This window comes from Grammomys surdaster, unplaced genomic scaffold, assembly GCF_004785775.1.
Source record: "Grammomys surdaster isolate TR1022 unplaced genomic scaffold, NIH_TR_1.0 126248, whole genome shotgun sequence".
Taxonomy (NCBI): Eukaryota; Metazoa; Chordata; class Mammalia; order Rodentia; family Muridae; genus Grammomys; species Grammomys surdaster.
The window spans coordinates 5,883,315-5,903,280 of record NW_021621048.1 but is presented as its reverse complement, the minus strand read 5'-3'; the positions used below and the strand labels follow the sequence as shown (position 1 = coordinate 5,903,280).

General features: G+C 40.4%; 1 protein-coding gene and 1 pseudogene across 1 annotated transcript in view; one reads left to right on the top strand and one right to left on the bottom strand.

The window, feature by feature from the left end:
• The window catches only part of Pls1 (plastin 1), a 90,346-nt gene that overhangs the window by 22,393 nt on the left and 47,987 nt on the right, over positions 1 to 19,966 (top strand). The window lies entirely within an intron of this gene.
• LOC114613575 lies at positions 4,346 to 4,809 on the bottom strand (annotated as a pseudogene).

The window sequence follows — 19,966 nt, the reverse complement described above, 5'->3', positions numbered from 1 at the left end:
TGTTCTAGCTTAAAAGTTTTAGATTCCTGCCTGTAATTAAATCTTTGTTCTAGCCTAGGATTTAGATTTCTGCCTGAAGTTACTTCTTTGTTCTAGCCTAATGTCAGAATCCTGCCTGCAGTCCATTTCCTTGTCCTTGGCCTATGTCAGATTCCTACCAGGTAGCTCTAAAAGCTCTCCACATCTCTCCCTTTTTAATTGCATAAACTAGACTGAGTCTGTCTTATATTGTTCTGACAAGAATGCCTTCCTTACCTGTCATGGAATCTACATTATCAAAAGCAATGCACTTATGTCTTAGGTTGGTAAGGCTCTGTGCAGAACCTTACCCATCCTTGGCTTGCCAGCCTGTTAAATTAATAGCTCTGTCTCGGGAAGTATTTGTCTTTTTAAGCTGCTAAAGTAAATCCTAGCCTAACTTCTAAGTTGGTTTTGTTGTGTTGTTGTTGTTTCAGAGTTAAGGATTGACTCCAGAGCCTGTGCATTGCTACAGTCCTGAGCTAGTCATCCAGTATGTTTTATATAATGTGACCGAGGGGAAAATCTATTTAAGGTGAACTGTAAAGACAACATTGGTCCTCTCACAAAACATTCTGTTCTGCTCTTATCTCCACTCTACCCCCATCTTCCAAGTAATAGCTGTCCTCTCTTGTGACCTGTCCAAGGCCAAGCTGATAGAATTAGCTGAGTCTTGAATAAAACTGTCTGAATCTGTATTACCTTTCTCAATTGCTCTCATTGCTACAAACCTAGCAGTGTAAGTGACACACATTTATTACCTTTCTGTACTATAGGTCAGATGTCTGGCTTAGGTGTAACTAGACAAAAGTCAGGACTATATTCCTTTCTAGAGGTTCTAGGGACACATCATTATTGGGACTCATTGCAGATGTTGGCTGAAGTTGCTCCTCTCAGATTCCCCTTCTTGCTGTACATAAACTTGGGGTTATTTCGAACATTGGAGGCCACCTGCATTATTTTGCTCAGGTCTTCTTCTCTCCACAGTCAAATTTAAGGACAATAGGTTAAGTGTCTCTGTACTTTGAATCTCTTTCCTCTTCTGATTTGAAAGATACTTGTCTGTCTGTCTGTCTGTCTGTCTGTCTGTCTGTCTGTCTGTCTTTCTGTCTGTCTGTCTGTCTGCCTGCCTGCCTGACTCTATCTATCTATCTATCTATCTATCTATCCATTCATCCATCTATCCATCCATCCTGAGTCCCCTGCCCTTCACCATGGTTAAGAGCACTTGTTACTTTTGCAGAGGACCTGGGTTTAGTTCCCAGGACCCTCGTGGTGTTCACAACCATCTGTAACCCAGTTCCAGTTGGACTCCTTCTAGTTTCATGGACACCAAGTATGCATGTGGTACACATGCCTACATACAGGCAGAATCCCCATCCCCTACACCTAAAATAAAATAAAATCTTAAGCAAACAAACAGAAAATGTGACTTAACTAGCTATTTTTCTGAGATTAAAACAAACAACAACAACAAAACCCCAAACCACATCTTGACCAGACTTCAAAGAGGTCTGTTTCAAGACTTAAAAGTCAGACAGAGCTGCAGCAGCCCTTACCTATGTGCAGGAAGAGGAGAGAATCTATGCTGTGCTTATTTCTTTGGTAATTTATATTTGGGAAAAGCATTCTGATTTGAAGCAGGATCACCTGTATTTGTTTCGTGTCACAGGCTCCCCCCCCCCACCATGTGTCTTTGTTCACGTTCCTTCACATACTTACCCTGTCTTTCATTCTAGCTACCCACATGTATTATAGTCACAACAAGTTTGTCACCTACTTATTCTAAGGAACATTTCCAGATGCTGAAAGTCTGGATCTATTGGTGTTTTCCCAGTTGCTGAATTAGGATGTTAAGAATCCCTGTGACTTGCCAGTTTTTCAAAGGCTGATTTGGAGTTCTGGGTAGTGTCTTATTCCACCTGTCTGTGAGACATTGGAGAAGTCCCTGCAGCATTCTGGCCACAGGAGATACTTAATAGCCACTAATTGAACTGAGTGTAAGTACTGAATCAAAATAACTTTAATTTAAACAGTGTTATCTATATATCCAAGTTCTGCAAGATACATGCTTTGTTTCTTTAGACCATTCATGTAAAAAAACTTTGCTAAAAGTCTAATATAAATGAGTAAAAGTAAGGTTGTTAAAGATGAGGTTTCTGATTCTTATTTTACTGAGTGTTGTATTAATTCATATTCTATCAGATTACCTAGTAAATATATTGAGGGCAAGGACAATGACATTTTTTCCTTATTTTTTGAAATTTAATTAATATGGACACCCAGGAACTGTTATAAATTTTAAGTATAGAGCTTGATGAACTCACAAACTGTTACTCTTACCAAGTTCTTACCTACTGGGTAAGCTGGGTCCCAGGAAGTTGCTGGCCATCAGTCTAGCAGAAATAGGAGCTCTAGGTTCAGTGAGAAACCTTGTGTTAAAGAGTGAGAAGGAAGATGTCTAACGTTAAGTCCTGGCCTACATGCACGCACAGTTATAAACTCTGCACACACACTTCCAGACACCGTGACAAAGCTTTTAGAAACAGATCTCCGTGTGTGTGTGTGTGTGTGTGTGTGTGTGTGTGTGTGTGTGTGTGTGAGTTTATAGAGATTTAAAGATGAGGCTCGTGCCCTGAGGATACAATCAAGCATGTTCTAAATGTTCTTACTTTGCAAAATATTTGAGTTGCATACACAATTTCATTTAAATTTGAAAAAAGTTTCTCTCTCTCTCTCTCTCTCTCTCCCTCCCTCTCTCTCTCTCTCTCTCTCTCTGTGTGTGTGTGTGTGTGTGTGTGTGTGTGTGTGTGTGTGTAGTGAGTGGGTGTGGAGGTCAGAGGACAACTTGGAAGAATTGATTCTCTCCTTCTACCATGAGGTTTCTTTGGACAGAACCCAGGTTATCAGGCAAACATCTTTACCTGCTGAGCCATCTCATTAACCCTTGACACAAAAGTTTTATTTTCTAGTAATTAATGTGTACTGTGATCACTGAAATCATGGTTCCCTCAATATTCACAGATATTGAAACCACATTATACACTTGGCCTTATCAGTAACAGTGTTGCTTTGCTTTATACTGTTTTTATCAGCAGGTTTTTCTTATTTTGGTGACAGATTATCATGTATTATGGGCTGGCCTCAGACTTGCTGTCTAGCAGAAAATGACCTTAGATTCTTGATCCTTATGTCTCCTCTTCCCAAGTACTGGCATCACATGCTTGTGCCACTGCCTGGCTTATTATTGCTACTTTTGAGACAGTCTCATGATATTGCCCAACCTGTCCTCAAACTCCTGGGCCCAAGTGATTTCTCGCTCAGCTTTCCGAGCAGCAGGGAGTCTGGGTACAGGTCTCCATACCCAGCTCTTCCACATACCTTTCACTGAGATCAAGCCGTTGGATTTTCTCTGGAAATTTGGTTGAGACTTACAGTAGGTATTCAAGAAAAAACATTGCCTATCTTTCTGCTCACAACAGTTCCCAACAGAGTAGACAGTGACATTTCTTATAAATAGAATGGAATGTGTAAAATTTTGGAGAAACTGGATTCAAAGCTTTGTCCCTCGTTCCCTGTCTTGTCTCTGTTCAAGGGTGCTTGCTGAAGTGTTTTTTAAGAACAAACCCATTTTAAACCACCTTGGTACCAACACAAAGGCTTAGATAGATCATGGTACAATCAGACTATATGAACTATTATGAAAGACATGCTTTTAAAAAAAGTTTAATAACACAAATAATTTTCCTTTAAAGAAAGACATTTTTTTAAAAAGGATTTTATTTATTTTATATATATATATGAGTACACTGGAGCTGTTTCCAGACACACCAGAAGAGGGCACCGGATCCCATTACAGATGGTTGTGAGCCACCATGTGGTTGCTGGGAATTGAACTCAGGACCTCTGGAAGACCAGTCAGTGCTCTTAACTGCTAAGCCACCTCTCCAGCCCAAGAAAGGCCATTTTTATTGATGTGTATTGTGTTTGTGTGTGAATTTGTGCTTGTATATGCTGGAGTTACAAGTGTTTTATGCACCATCTGATGGGAGTGCTAAAATCCAGACTCACATCCTTTGCAAAGAGCAGTTAAGCCTTCTCCCCAGGCCCCTCTTTTCTTTCTTTTGTTTCCCAAACCTAGGGAGTTCTATAGGCAAGTACTCTACCACTGAGATACATACCTAATCCAAGGACATTGATTTCTTTTTTTTTTTTTTCATATAGTGAGTTTATATACAAAAGTTTCACATTCATAAAAATCCTAAAATTGTCAATAGAAAAACCCTTCCTTTAATTAAATATATAAATAACCTCAAAAACATCCAATTCAAATTGGCTTAATCTTGAAGTGTAGACCAACGAGGCTGAAGACTAAGCATTTCAAGTCTTGTACCAAATAGTAAAATACACGGAGGCCTTCGGGATCCTTTGACTGATTTACATCAATAAGCGAGCCTATTTTTTGATGTGGTAAAAGAAATGTGTTCATCCCCAATTACAATTTCAAGTTCCTGCCGGCCAACCCTGTCAGGGGGCGGCCATAGAGCGTCGTCCTCTTGTGTAATTTCACTGTCGTCAATAATTCTCTTCAGTTCTTCCATTACACTCTTGTGGACGTAGGCCTCTTTTCTGATCATCACGCCATTTTTATAATTGCTGTTGTTGGCATATCTAAGCTTCCCGCCCGGCCGAAACTCGAACTCCAAAAACTCGTGCCCAAACTTGCCCTTGTGCCCGACGTAGTAGCACAGGTAAAAATCACTAGCCATAGACATTTTTGCCCTCGGTAAAGCCCGCTATGCCGCCAGGACATTGATTTCTAATTAAAAAAAAAATTACACACATCACTGTATCTGTAACATAGGGACATTTTTAGAAAAGTATATAATGTATGTGAAATACACCTCCTCCTTCCCTGTATCCTTTCATGGGAGGGTTTTTTTTTTTTCCTGCAACAAAATTTCTCAGTATAGCCCTGGCTGTCACTCTAGCCCAGCCTGGCCTGGAACTCAGAGATCTACCTACCTCTGCCTCCCAGATGTTGAGATGAGCTAGGTTGTTGGTTGTGGTGCATACTTTTAATCCCAGCATCTGGGAGGCAGAGGCAGGTGGATCTCTGAGTTTGAGGCTAGCCTGGTCTACAGAGCAAGTTCTAGGACAGTCAGGGCTACACAGAGAAACGCTGTCTCAAAAAAGACAAAAACAAAACAAAACAAAAGTGTTCACCACTACACCAGGAAGGAATTTCCTAATAATAGGTACACTATATATAGCAAATAATAGATAAGCTATATATACCAATTTAAATTTCTATGCACACATAGAAAAAAAGACTGGACATTCTTAGCACTATTTGTCCCCAAATGGTAAGCTTGGGAGCAATTTAGGTTTTCTTACTTTATAAATTTTTATCATTTTCTATACTTTCAAAATTAAAAATAATAACTACTTAGGATCTATTTTTGAAGAGCCACACAGGACAGACACTTGATTTTCTTTCTTTGTGGGATAGTGGTAGGGCAAATCAGACTTGGCCAGTACACACAGTTTCCTACCATAGTGGTTGGATCACAAACATTATAAATGATCTTCTTGAAATAATGGAGTTTTTACTTTTGTATTTTAAGATTTATTTTAAATAAATTAATACATTATAATATTAACTTATTAGATGAAAACATTTTATTGAGCTGATCTCATGACTATAAACATCATACAGGTAGATTAAGGTAGCCACTGAAACACCAGCCCAGTCCCAAGCTCTGTAGTAAACTTCTCTAAAGGCCACTCTGAAGCCGTGGCTCTTCACTTTTGCTGTCAGTTACATTTTTATGTACTGTGTCCATCATAAAAAACCAAAACAAAAAAATTACTATGACAAATTGAAGCTGGAAAAAAACAGCTTTTGTCTTAGGGTTTCTACTGTTGCATTAAAACACTTTGACCAGAAGCAACTTGAGGAAGAAAAGGTTTATTAGGTTCATATATCCCAAGATACAGTTCACTGGGGGAAGCCAAGACAGGAACTCAAACCAGATGGGAACCTGGAGGCAGGAGCTGATGCAAAGGCCTTGGAAGTGCTGCTTACTGCTTGCTTAATCTGCTTACTTCTAGAACTCACCGCCCACCATGGGCTGGGCCCTCCCATATCAATTACAAATTAAGAAAATGCTCTGCAGGCTTGCCTTAGGAGTGCCTACAGGCCACTCTCATGGAAGCCTCTTTTACATGGAGGGTCTCCTAGAGTGGAATTTTCAGTGCAAGAATGGTTATACTTCATCCAACTTTCTATTGACTGTTAGGTCTCAAAGAAACTCAGGACAGATGGCTAAGGTGCCTGTTTAACATGACAAAGAGGACGCTGGCTGCAGGTCTCCCTCAGTCCCTACTCACAAGTGACTGTTAACAGAGTCATTCTGGGTGGCATAAGGCACCTAAACCTCTCCAGCCCCAGGCTTCACTTCTCTTTTCTCCTGTAGAGCTCAGCTTTGATTTTGGCCATGCGCTCTCCTGGCTCACCTGGCTTCTCTTGCTCTTAGCTCCTGGTTCTTCTCTTGGCTTCCTCCTCTCTCCTCTCTTCCCTTCCTGTCTTGCTCTCCCACCTCTCTCTCCTCTCATGGCCGTACTCAGTCTGGACTTTTCTAGATGCTTCTGGCCCTGCTCTCCCCTCATATCTACAATGAAACGTTCTCCTCAGCCATACCTCGGAGCAGTCATGTCTCAGTTTTCATGCATTTATGAATTCCCAAAGTCCTCAGTGCTCCCAAAAATATTCTCAGTTTGTGTTGGAGACAGACTGGTAAAGTTAATCTTATATCCCAGAACTATTCTGGAGTGGTTTTGGGCTACCCAGACAGAATATATTTCTTTATATTTGTCTCTAGAAATTCTGCCTAACTCGTCTAATTCAATCAACTTGTGGTCATATAGAAGAGAGTAACTGTTTAAATGCACCTGTGTATTTTTCATTGCGACATAGCGTAGGAATAGTGGCCTGCATCTGTGTTAAGTGGCAGGTAGCTATGTTTTGACAGGTGTATACATCCATAAAAGTCACCACAATCAAAAATACCCCATATTTGCATTGCTACTGAAAGTCATCTCCTGTTCCTTTGCATGTTATTCCTAGGCGATCTCTGTGTTCTGACAAGGGCCACTCTGCTGTTGGTCACCACGGTTAGTGTGCATGTCTAGAATTTCACAGTCATATAAGTGAAATTCTAAAAGTACATATTCTAATGTACTTTTATTTTAAAGTTACTTGGAATTTCAAAACTACTTTTCCTTTCACTTTAGAAAGCTGTTTTGTAACATCCACTTTTTATGGAGGCTTTATAAAAGATGTTTCAGACTGAGCCGCTGCCATTCCATAAACATGGGCTATAAAGTAGATAAGGAAATTATACTTGGGCCCATTCAAAAGTAGAATTGGACTCTCACCCTTGAGGCTTACCACTAGCTTAACACTGCATAAATCATACAGTGTTTCCAGTTACTGTTTCAAGACAATGTTTATATTTGTTTCAAATTAGTCCAGTGACTCTGGAGTTAGGATATTTTGTCTTTTTTTATTTTTTTTGTCTTAACACAATTTCTTAATTCTTTCTAGGAAACATAAATTAATGTTAATTGTTTATGGTTTTCACATGATTAAAATTCTTGGTATTTACAATTAAAGAGACAATGGAATATTTATAAACACAGTATGAGAGTTCATAGCACAGTCTGGTTTCAAAGCCTGTGTGAGCATACTTCCAGGGAGGTGAGACCTCATTGTGCGTTTTTAAAGTACTCTAGACTGTTGTAGATTAGAAATGGTGATGACATCTACAGTTCTACCTCTTAATATATTTCTTCATAGTTCCAAGCCACACCCGCATTCCAGGTTGGCCTTTCTACCTAGGCCAAGTTCTTTTGAGATTAAGATCTGCAGTAGTAGACAGAACATTTATTTCAGCATAGAGACAGTTGCTTGTTCTTTGGTCAAACACTGACTTTTTCACATGACCATCCAAGGACAGGCACAGCTCAAGACAGGCTGGATTTTAAAGCTTCCAAGTTTGTTTCTCAGGACCCCTGCCTGCCAGGCGCTAAGACCTGAGGAAGCAGGTATGTATGCAGAGTGTGTATGCAGACCCTTCCTGTCCACTAGGATCGTCACTCAGACACGGCTGCTGCTGTTTCTGTGTGATTGTTTAATTGAGTTAATTTACCTTATGGAATTTCTCAGCAAGCTCTTCCTTGCTCTGGGGTTATTTTGCATAATCAGTCCAAAGAATATTTGATACGATGGTCACACAGTTCTTAATCGTGTCTTCTAGGCTGATAAGAAGGAGGGCTTTGGGGTTTTTCAGGATTGGATTTTAAAATTGCACATTATTCTTGGCTGGACTTTGATTTTCTTTTCTGGAATGGATATGAACTATTTGAGAAAGGCAAAAATAACTGAATAGTCACTGGTGTTGCCTCCTGGAAGGTGTGTGTGCTGTTGCTTTGAAGCCCGAGGTTTTCAGACCAGTGAGTGTCTCTTACAGTCTACAGTTCTATTGTAGATAAACACAACTCTTTTTTTTTTTTTTTTTTACCCTGAAGAGATTCTATGGCTATGTTTTTCAAACAGCTGAGAGCAGGCAGGGCCGGGCTGTGGTGTTGAGTCTGAGCATCTAGGAGTGAGTGAGAGAGTATCTGTACTGTAATAAGTTCTTCATTTGCATTTTGCGATTCTAAGTCTTGAAAAGCCAAGATTAATAGGAGATAGATTTAGATTTCACCATTGCATTGACTTGGGGACAGCAATCAGTGGTTTTTTGGTTTTTTTTTTTTTTTTTTTTTTTGGTTTTTTGAGACAGGGTTTCTCTGTGTAGCCCTGGCTGTCCTGGAACTCACTCTGTAGACCAGGCTGGCCTCGAACTCAGAAATCCACCTGCCTCTGCCTCCCAAGTGCTGGGATTAAAGGCGTGCCCCACCACCGCCCGGCTTTTTTTTTTTTTTTTGAAAGAGTTTTCTTTTAAGCAGTTTCTGTGTGAGCATGCCACCTTTCAACCTGGTGAGTCAGACTGTTTTCTTGCTAAAGCAGAAATTGAGCAGTTCCCAGGCCACGTAAAGCTGAGCCGGTCGTGAATGATGCATGTCAAGCATATCAAGGAAACTCGGAAAGTGATACAACTGACGATTTGAATAGGTCCTCATGTGGAAGAATTGAGGTCTTGTTCCTTTGCAAAACGGAGGAGCCTTTCAGAAGTGAAGCATGCTCTTCTGTTCAGGGACCATGAAGGCTTATACCTCCGGATGAAGTTAGGACTCACCTGCTCTGCTTTGGGAAGCCCTCAAACTTTTAAAGCATTTCTGAATTAATTACAGTATAGAGTTACTCTGTGGCTCTTTTTAGGGAGACAAACACATTATGACAAGCTAACCCTAGAAAGTGATTCACCATAGAAAAATGTTACATAGTTTTAAAAAACAATAAAACCAAGCCAAGCCTTCCTCGGCGCTTTCTTTGGAAGCCAAATTGCTTTTCCTATGTCATGCCCAGACTTCAACAAAGGCTGGACCCTTGTGTAGCTCTAATAATGAACCAGCCAGTGGCTCAATTGTGTTCTTGTGGAGCTGGGGGAATAACATCCCTTTATGATCCCCAGTTTAGATCAGCTTACCACCCAAAGCATGATATTTGATGACCCTTATTAGGTTACTCTGAGTAGCTACAAATGTTCACGGTGTAGCCTTATCAAGCCTTTTGAAAAAGTTCACATCCTTACCAACCACAGTCCCTGCTGGAGAGGGTTCTGTTGCTGGGATCCTGGTAACAGGAGTCTGGGAGACTCCGCAGCACTTGGACCACAAAGGGGCTGAAAGTGCTCACATTCTCAGCTAGCAAGTGTGCTGCCGAGGAATGGCCTGGCTTTTTCCTTTTTAGTGTTGAATTTTAATCTCAAACAGTGTCTCTGGACCTGAATTCTTAAAGAGTGGAAGATTATGGCTGTTTCTTATTCTGTCCTAAAAAGAAAGAAAGAAGAAAAGAAAGAAAGAAAGAAAGAAAGAAAGAAAGAAAGAAAGAAAGAAAGAAAAGAGAAAAGAAAAATCAAAGTTTCTATTTTTTCCTCTCCTTCTAAATATTCTGGATGCTGTTCTCAACAACGCACAGAAGAGCAGAAGGGTCTAGCAAACCACAAGGGGTGAACGGTGCAAAGATGCTTTTTGTTTTTTAAACCTCATTTACAAAGTTGGAAGCTGATTTGTTTCTTTCAAAGTCCCTCTTTTTAAAAAAAAAAAATTAATCTTATTTTATTTCCATTGGTGTGAGGATGTCAGATCCCTGGAACAGGAGTTACAGACAGTTGTGAGCTGCCACGTGGGTACTGGGAATTGAACCTGGGTTCTCTAGAAGAGCAGTCAGTGCTCTTAACCACTGAGCCATATCTTAAGCCCCCAAAAGTCCCTCTTAATGATCCTCAGGATTTTAAGTTTTCTTCTCATAGTAAAAGCATGTGGGCATATAAACCACGTCTAAAGCAGCAGGCGATATGGAATGGCCTCATGCTCTGAGTATAAGCTTCTTATGTAATACAAACAAATTTATTTTTAAGAATGAGGAGCTAGAAAGATGGCTCAGTGCTTAAACACACCCATTGCTCTTGCAGAGGACCTGGGTTTAGTTTCCAGCACATGCGTGGTGGCTCACAACCATCCATAATTCCAGTTCATGGGATCTGTTGCTGTCTCCTGGCTTCTGTGAGCACTGCATAGGTGTAATGCACATACATACATGAAGGCAAACTAATCACACATGTAAAATTAGATAAATAAATCCAATTTTTTTTGGAAGAGCCAGAATTAAAATGGAGACAGCATCCTTGCTTAAAAACTATTTCACTATTCACTGGATCTGGGGAAGCAACCTATGTTTTTTAGAAAGACAGTTTCCTTCAAAAACAGTTTAGAAAGCTCCAGGCCTTTTAAATTTCTCACCTCTCCTCATCAGTAAGAGCATATGAGGCATATGCTACTTCTAAGAAATAGGTTTTATTAAAATGGCAAACATTCCAAAATCCAAAACAACCTGGAGTCTGAGACAAGCATTCTGGATATAGAATGTCTAGCCTGTGTATATTTTAATTTATTACTGTATTCATGTTCAACTCACTGTGTTCTGGTGAGATGACTCAGTGTATAACATGTTTGCCATCAAGCCAGACATCCTGTGTCTTCAGGATCCACATGCCAGAAGGAGGGAACTGACTTCTATAAGCTATCCTCTGACTTCCAAATATGTAACATGGCCCATGGATTCCCCTTGCCATGTGTGCATACCCACAAATAACTAAATAAAATGTAATGAAAATAAGATCTTAAAAATGTATTGTTAGTGGTAAGGACTTTACTGTCTCCTTAGCTAGTACTTCATAGTACATATATACACAGGATAATGTTTACTGCCAGTGACTTAGCACTAGAGTATTTTGAATAATCTTGATAATTTTGAGGTTTTTTTTGCCCAATACATAGTCTTATTTGCTTTTATTTAATTTTCTAGTATAGGGAAAGCTGTTCACTGTTTAGTGAAGGTAGATTAGGTGTCACCTGGATTGTACAGTTTCCTAACCCACTCAGCCAGGTATACTCAAAGTGTATCATATTGCACATCCTGAAAGTAAAAAGAAGGAAGGAAGGAAGGAAGGAAGGAAGGAAGGAAGGAAGGAAGGAAGGAAGGAAGGAAGATGGTCCACTGTACAACCTTTTATTTAGAAAAAATATTTTAAATTGTGTGTGTGTGTGTGTGTGTGTGTGTGTGTGTGTACATGCACACAAGTGTTTCCAGAGGCCAGAAGAGGGCACCAGATCCTTTGGAGCCTGTTTGTTATAGGAGATTGTAAGCTGCCCAAAGCAGTACTTGGAAACTGAACTTAAGTCCTCTGAGAGTAGCAAGTACTGAGCCATGTCTTCTGCTCCCAGCCTTTTCATTACGGAGCACCTCCCCTCCTCTGGCCTCCCTTAAGGAATGCCTCCTCCCCTCCTCTGGCCTCCCTTATGGAATACCTTTGCCTCTCCCTTTAGCTGTTTGTGTCATAGAATCATCTATCACAAGCACCAAGTTACTGAGCTGTTGAAAATATATGTTAAAAATTCATAAAGCTAAACCAAGTGCATAAGCTGTTCTAATATTTATCTCTTGCTCCCTGATAGGTACTGTCATTCTTGGTGACCATGTTGTGTTCTTGGGAAGCAAGAGTGTGGTCTCAGTACTCTCATCTATGAAAAGTACAGAATTCAGAGTAACTGAATTGCAAGTGCCAAGGTGTTTATTGCTATTGTTCATTGTCTTATCTGGGAAGAAGAGGTGAGGTGTTTAACCTGTTTAATTTACTATTTTAAGTCTCTATAGAAACTTCTTCCCAGAAGTGGGAGTTGCTAGAGAATACATTAATAGGCACAGTCAGTCTAAAAGGAAACTGTAAGTTCAGAAATAAAGTGATAACAGTAGTAAGATTTGCTTTTCAAGTCAAGACCTTAGGAATGTTGGTTACGCCCACGTCAGAAATGTAGATGCCTCTCCTGTCTCCATGGCCACTCAGAAAAATCATTGTCAGAACTCATGCTTGAAATATTCGTCCCTTCATCTGTCTTCCTGCGGTATTCTCTTGTACATTAGTCAGTAGACTTGTTATTGTGATTATGTGGGCATATCTGCCACTGACAGAGCCTGTCTGCTTACTGATAATGTCTTACAGCAGAGATTCTTGCTGATTGACTTGTTCATTTAAAATGTTGAAGAAGGGCTGTGGGAATGGCTCATCGGGTAAAGTGCTTGCTGCCTTTGCACAAGGACCTGAATTTTGGTCACCAGCATAGATTCAAAGGGGGCATGGCTGCTCATGCTGTGGAGGCAGAGGCAGAGGAATCCTTAGGGTCTGTTGGCTAGCCAGCAAAGCCAAATCTGAGAGCTCGGGTACCGCGAGAGACCTTGCTTCAAAACAAAACAATAACAAAAACAAACATGTGGAGTCGATCAAGAAAGGCACTCAGTGTTACCTCTGACCTCTATGTGTGCGTGCTTACATAAACATTTGCACACATCTGTGTGTGCTCACCTGGACATGTGCATGTGTGTGTGCCATGTATACAGATAAATATACATATTTGGAGTTACCAGTTCAGAACCCATGAATCTGTGCAAAGGTCAAGAATGGGCTTATGAATGAAGTGTATGTCCTCAAACACCCTGAAATTATATGAAGATTTTGGATCAATATGTAATTTTTTTATAATCTGTGTAATTTACTAAAAATACTAAACATCAGAAAACTCTTAAGAATTAGCTAGGTAGCAGCTTTACATTTTAATTCATTTAGTTTTAAATGAATTAATTTTAATTTAATTTAAATACCTTTAATCCCAGCAATTAGGAGGCAGAGTAGGTAGATCTCTGAGTTACAGGACAGCCAGGGCTACCCAGAGAAGCCCTGTCTACAAACAAACAAACAAACAAACGAATCAGTGCTGTAGGGGAGGTACAGGCATCTATATTTATCTTTATTTTCTAACCCAATTTTTCATCACTTGGACATGTTTTCAGCTCTTTTAGTGTTTCATGATCTTACCATGAAAGTCAGTAGTTGTGCTAACACTAGTTTATGCAACACTCCAACTTTGCCATGCTTTTTTCCTGCAATGTATACCTCATGACAGTGTTCGGCTTATTGGTGATAATAACCCCCTACTTAAAAAAAAATCTGTCTTGGAACTTACTATGTGGTCCAAGCTGATCGGAAACGTGGGATCCTTGTGCCTTAGTCTCATGGCTGCTGACCGTGAGCTATAACCACTTTGCCCAATTTGATACTCAATTCCTGTTATATATAATAAAAATAGGGTCTTAGTTCTTTAAAAAAAAAAAGGAGAACTTCATTTTAAATTATAATTGATAAAGTACAAAGAACCATGCACGGAATTGTTTTTGTAAACCTCTGTTCCAGCTCATCTCATTTTACTGTTTACACAAAAGAGGCTCAGATCTCGCTCTTGAATATCATGTAGAAAGATGATTCCTTGTTTCCCCTGAGAACCCACTGCATGACTTCATCACTCTTGGCCACACAAGAATCATGTGGTTTATTGAAAGGAACAGAGGACAAAGACTCGAGCACATTGACAATAGTCCTAGCTTTGATGCTCTTGACCTGCTCTGTAAGTTGGCCTCTCTGACACTATTTCCTTATGTACAAATCAGGAACAAGTGGGTTCGTGAACATAGTAGTTTATGTAGTATAATAGTAGTAGTATAATATTTATTCCTACCATATATACATATACATACTTTCATTTTTAATTCTGCTTTCCCTACAGGAGTATTTGAGAATCAGATGGAATGATACATATCTTATAAATTACTAAACACTTGAGCATGAGTCTTAAATTCTCTTACTGTCAAACTTATTTTTATTTATTGAGACAGTATCCTGAGCTTTGTCTGCCCTTGAATTCACTATACAGCTGACTTTGAACTACTGATCCCCCGTCAATAAATATGTGGATAGTTTCTCATGGTCTCATGCATGTCCTGATCATCCTTCAAAGGAGGGGAGAAAACAGAAGAAATATTTGCAGAGATAAGAGCTGGAAAAAAAAAAACAGGTTGAAAACTATAGACCCATAGATCTGAGAAAGTCAATGAGCTGCAACAAAAAAAGTAGAGAAAAATTATATTAAGGCACACTCTAATTAAATAACATTAGCATACTGTAATTAAATTGTTTAAAACCACTGGTAAGAGTAAAATCTTAAAATAACCCAATGAGAATAGAAGGCGTTATTTGTAGAATAAAAAAGGTAACAGTGATACAGATGTGCTGTTGGGAACAGTGTGGCAGGGCACTCAGGAGCACTGTTAATGGAAAGACGAGCAGTTGACTTAGTTCTAAACCCAGCAAAGACATATTCCAAACAAGGAAGAACCGTGTGGATGTAAAACCAGCTTCTAATAGTATAGAAGGGAAGGCTCCACACAGATGGAATGGGGCGCTATGGAGGCACAGGTCTGTACAAAGGGAAGAAGAACACGGTGCTACGTTGGTGACCACATACAATTGTTATTGATATTTTTAAAGGTTATTACTTTTAAAGTTAAATTTATTTTCATGGACACAACATATTAAAAGTTTTTCTATTTGATTCTGAAAGACAATTAGTTTAAAATGATAAGATGTGCTATGCAGTTTATAATAGTAATAGCACCCAGGCCAAGAGTTGGGGAAATAGATGTATATCTTGAGTATTCCGTATCTGAAATATCTGAAATCAGATGTGCTTCAGAACTTGTGGGTTTTTTCAGATTTCTGGGCTGTCTAATCAGGCTTTCTTTTGCAGTTTCCCAGCTTTACCAGTTGGAACATTCTGGATTCAGGTTTTCAGATTGGTGATGCCCAACTTCTCTACCTACCACTGTGGCATTTTGATGTTCTTTGTGGCATGGAATAAAATCTCTTAAGGATAACGTGTAACAAGTTTTTTAAAAAAAAATGTATGATGCCAGGTGGTGGTGGCGCACGTCTTTAATCTCAGCACTTGGGAGGCAGAGACAGGCGGATTTCTGAGTTTGAGGCTAGCCCGGTCTACAGAGTGAGTTCCAGGACAGCCAGAACTACACAGAGAATCCCTGTCTCAAAAAAAAAAAAAAAAAAGATGTATGTTATAAAACTGAAAGTAACCACAAAATTGTTATAATTAATAATCAAAAGAAATAAATTGGAATTAGAAATATTTGAGTAATTCCAGAAAAGATAAAAGGAAGAGAGAATATAACCAATGAGAGAAACGGAAGACATGACAGAAGAGGCTTAAACCAACCTGATCAGTAGTCACACTAAAGAGGAATGAATGCATCCTAATCAAGAACAGCTTACTCCAGGAGTATAAAACTGCTAACATTTTAAATCAATAATTGCAATTATTCAAAATATTAACAAGCAGAAATGTATAATCATTTTAGAGACACAGTAAAAGTACTGTAAGTCTGACATGCATTGGTGATTACAGAAACACACACACACACACACCTCAAACCTTCCAGCTAACTAGATGGGAGCTTATTCTGTCTAATGGAGCACCCGTGGGAAGTCTGCGTCTGACAGCATGCTTCATGGTGAAAGAGTAGATGCTCACCCCCATCAGGGCTGAGAGCAACCTGTAAAACCCAATAATAAGAAACCACACAGCAGAATGGTAGGCAAAAGATTTGAATACTATGAAAATACTTGTGCCGAATGAAAACAAGCCAGAAGAAATTGTTAGATTTAAAAGAATGTAAATGAATCTATGGTGACAGTGGTCGCTGTCTTAGCGTTCCTGTTGCTGTGATGAACACCATGATAAAAAGCAACTCGGAAGGAAAGGGTGTAGTTGGCTTACACTTGCACATCACAGCCCATCAGTGAGGGAAGTCAGGGCGGGAACTCAAGGAGAGGCCCTCCCTGGAGGACCACTGCTTACTGACTTGGCCTGCTTTGGCATAGAACCCAGCACCACCAGCCAAAGGTTGGTACTGCCCACAGTGAGCTGGGCCCTCCCACATCAGTCATCAATCAAGATGCTAATAGGGAAAATCCTAGGAATTACCTGAGTAAATAGTACATTATGTCTTGATTTCTCTGTTGGGCGACCTATGTCTACTATTAGATAATGTGTAGGGACCACTTTGGAAGATATAAAATACTCGTTAAGTATAAAGTGTGGTTGTTGTTGTTTTTATTGTTGAGATTCTAGAGTGGAAAAACTTCCAGAGTTGTTAGTGAGTACTGCTTTCTTTAATAATGAGTAGCAAACAAGATGGCTGTTTCATAGTCTGTGGGCAAATCGCTGCTTGTGCATAGAGAATCAGTCTTCCATCAGTAAGAAAACTAACCTGATGTTTGGTAAAATCCTTCACTAGAGGCATGGTGCTTCTTAAAAGAATAATCTCAAAATATGTTAATTTATTACGCTTTTTAGGAAAAGTGATAATAGTTTGAGAGTTGTTAATGGTTATTATGACAGTCTTTGTAATTCTATATATAAAATGTATTATATTTATATAAAATCCTTATTTTTCTTACCCATAACCTTTGAAACTTGGGATTTTATGTGATTTCTTTTTTATGAATCTTCAAAAAATATATGCATATGCTACATGAAAGTTTCTTCCTTTGCTTTTTAATAGGGGCAATTAGAGTTTAATAGGGGCAATGAGAGTTGGAGTCTATGTGTGGCAAAAAGATCACCTCAGGAACTCACCTCCTGAAAACATTTTTTAAATGTGAAAAGTGAAAAGCTTTGTTTTGGAGCCAAGTACGTTTAGAAGGTTAGAGTTTATGCCCTGACATGGCAACCGGGGAGGAGATCTGTGCTTGGGCGCCAGTTAAACTAGAGGCTCACTTGCCTTCCTCTGAGTCCAGTGGATTCTGCGCTAGAACTGGGGAAGGGATTCTAAACCAGGAAGTCGGACCTTGGTTAATCCTGAGGATTCATATGGGAATCATGAGTCACCAGTCACTGTTTCCTGTGGCCTGACAGCTAGTTGGTGTGGTACTCAAGCATTCGTTCTGAGGCATTTGGCATTTATAGGCAATTACAGTCTGGGCACTCACCTCCCCAGTGTGTAATTTCCTGTGACTACACAATACATAAAACAGGAGCAAAGTACTTTTTGGAGATCAGGAAAGTGTTGTAAAATAATTCACATCATTTCCCGAAGCTTAGTTAAATCTTTCCATCAATTTTCTCAGTTTCTGGAAAGATCACACAGTGTGCACACTTGGGTCTAATAGGTCTGCACTGCACAGTTAGGTTCTAGGCCAGCTTTGAACAGGAAAAGACCACATGGAGCTTGCTGAGCTGTAGGCGTGGAAGGAGGTAACAACCCCTATTAAAAAAGTAGTAAGTGGAGCTGTGGGCTGGAAAATGGAGTCCAGAGGTTGCAGTGAGGGCAGCAGGAGGGATCTGGTGGGGGGAAGACGGAAGGAGAGAGAACTGGGAGAGAGAACTGGAATCAATGAGGGGCATCTCTGGGAAGAGCTAGAAACTTAGGACAGGAAACTCCCAGGAATATATTAGGGTGACTCCTAAGAGTGGGGGACATGGAACCTGAAAAGGCTATCTCCTGTACCAGGCAAGGCTTCAAATGGAGGGATTGGGACACCAACCCAGCCACAAAACCTTCAACCTAAAATTTGTCCTGCCTACAAGATGTACAGGGGTAAAGATGGAGCAGAAATTGAGGGAGAGGCCAACCAGTGACTGGCCCAGCTTAAGACTCATGCCATGAGAGAGAACATACTGTGACACAATCAGTGATACTCTGCTGTACTTGCAGACAGAAGCCTAGCATAGCTGTCACCAGAAAGTTTTCACCCAGCAACTGATAGAAACAAATGCAGAGACCCACAGCCAAACATTAGATGGAGCTTGGGGAATCCTGTGGAAGAGAGGGAGGAAGATTAAAGGAGCCAGGGGGGTCAAGGGCACCACAAGAGAACATAATGAATCAGCTATCTGTGCCCACAGGGGCCCACAGAGACTGAACTGCCAAATAGAGAGCATGCATGGGACTGACCTAGGCCCTCTGCACATATGGAATAGTTGTGTAGCTCAGTCTGCAAGTAGAACTCCTGACAGCAGGAACAGGGGCTGTCTCTGACACTGTTGCCTGCTTTTGGTCCCTTTCTCCTAACTGGGTTGCCTTGTCTGGCCACAATAGAAGGTGTTCCTAGTTCTACTGCAACCTGATATGCCAAGACACTGCATTCATATCCATGGGAGGCCTGCTCGTTTCTGAGGAGAAAGAAGGGGAGGAGTGGAGTTGGGGGGTGAGCGGGAAGGATGGGGAGGATAGGAGGAAGGGCAAACTGAGATCAGAATGTAAATTAATTAATTAATTAAAAAAGAAGAAGCTAATAAATAGATGCTAGTGAAATGGCTCAGCAATTAAAAATACTGGCTGTTTTTCCAGAGGTCCTGAGTTCAATTCCCAGCAACCACATGGTAGCTCGTGACTATCTATAAAGGGATCCGGTGCTCCCTTCTGACATGCAAGTGTGCATGCAGACAGAGCATCATAATTTTAAAAGTTACATAAATTTATAAAAACTAATAGGTAATTGGGTTTGGACTTGACACTATCTTTGATGCAGAGTTTAGCTTTTCTGCTTAATATATATGCTTTGGCCTCAGATTCCTTAACTGTAAAGTCGGAATTGGAATGCTGCCAATCAAGTAGAGTTGCTGTGAGATAGATTGTATGTGTAGCCCCTAGGAGAGGGCTTGGTTTGTGGTGAGCACTCATGAGTGTTTGTTGTTAAAAGAGTAAGAAAAAAAAAAAAAAGATGTTCCTGGCTAGGTACTAAGCACTGATAACAACACTTTAAGGATTGGGTGCCTATATGTGCATGAGTCAAATTTAAAATGCCGATGCTTTGTGCAAGCAGAAGGATTTCATAGAAGGCAAACCTGGGCAGAGACCTCTGAAACTGCAGGTCTTATCTCCTTGTTCTCCTTGGCTGTGGGAATGGGGCTCATGGCCAAGGGCCTCTCCTCGACGAAATCGGACTGTAATGCGCATGTGCAGATGGCCGCCATTGGGGAGTACCTCACAGCTCTGCAGTTCCACAGTACAGTCCCGCTGCAGGGCCCCTGCACTGCTCAGGACTTGCTTTCTGGGCCTGGTTTGTTCAGCCTTCCCTTGAGAAGCACCCTCACTCATGCCTTCCCAGCACAATCATTTCAAGTTTTGAAAGTTTTTGACACAGTAAGCTTTGCTCTTTTTTGTCCCCGTCTTGTTTTATTTACAATCAACTACTTGGTACAAATTTGTTTTCGTCATCAGTAGATGGGGGGCCACAGGTGAAGCCAGCAGTCCTGAAGCTTATAGAAAATGCCTCTTCCTCCTCCTCCTCTTCCCCCTCCTCCCCCTCCTCCC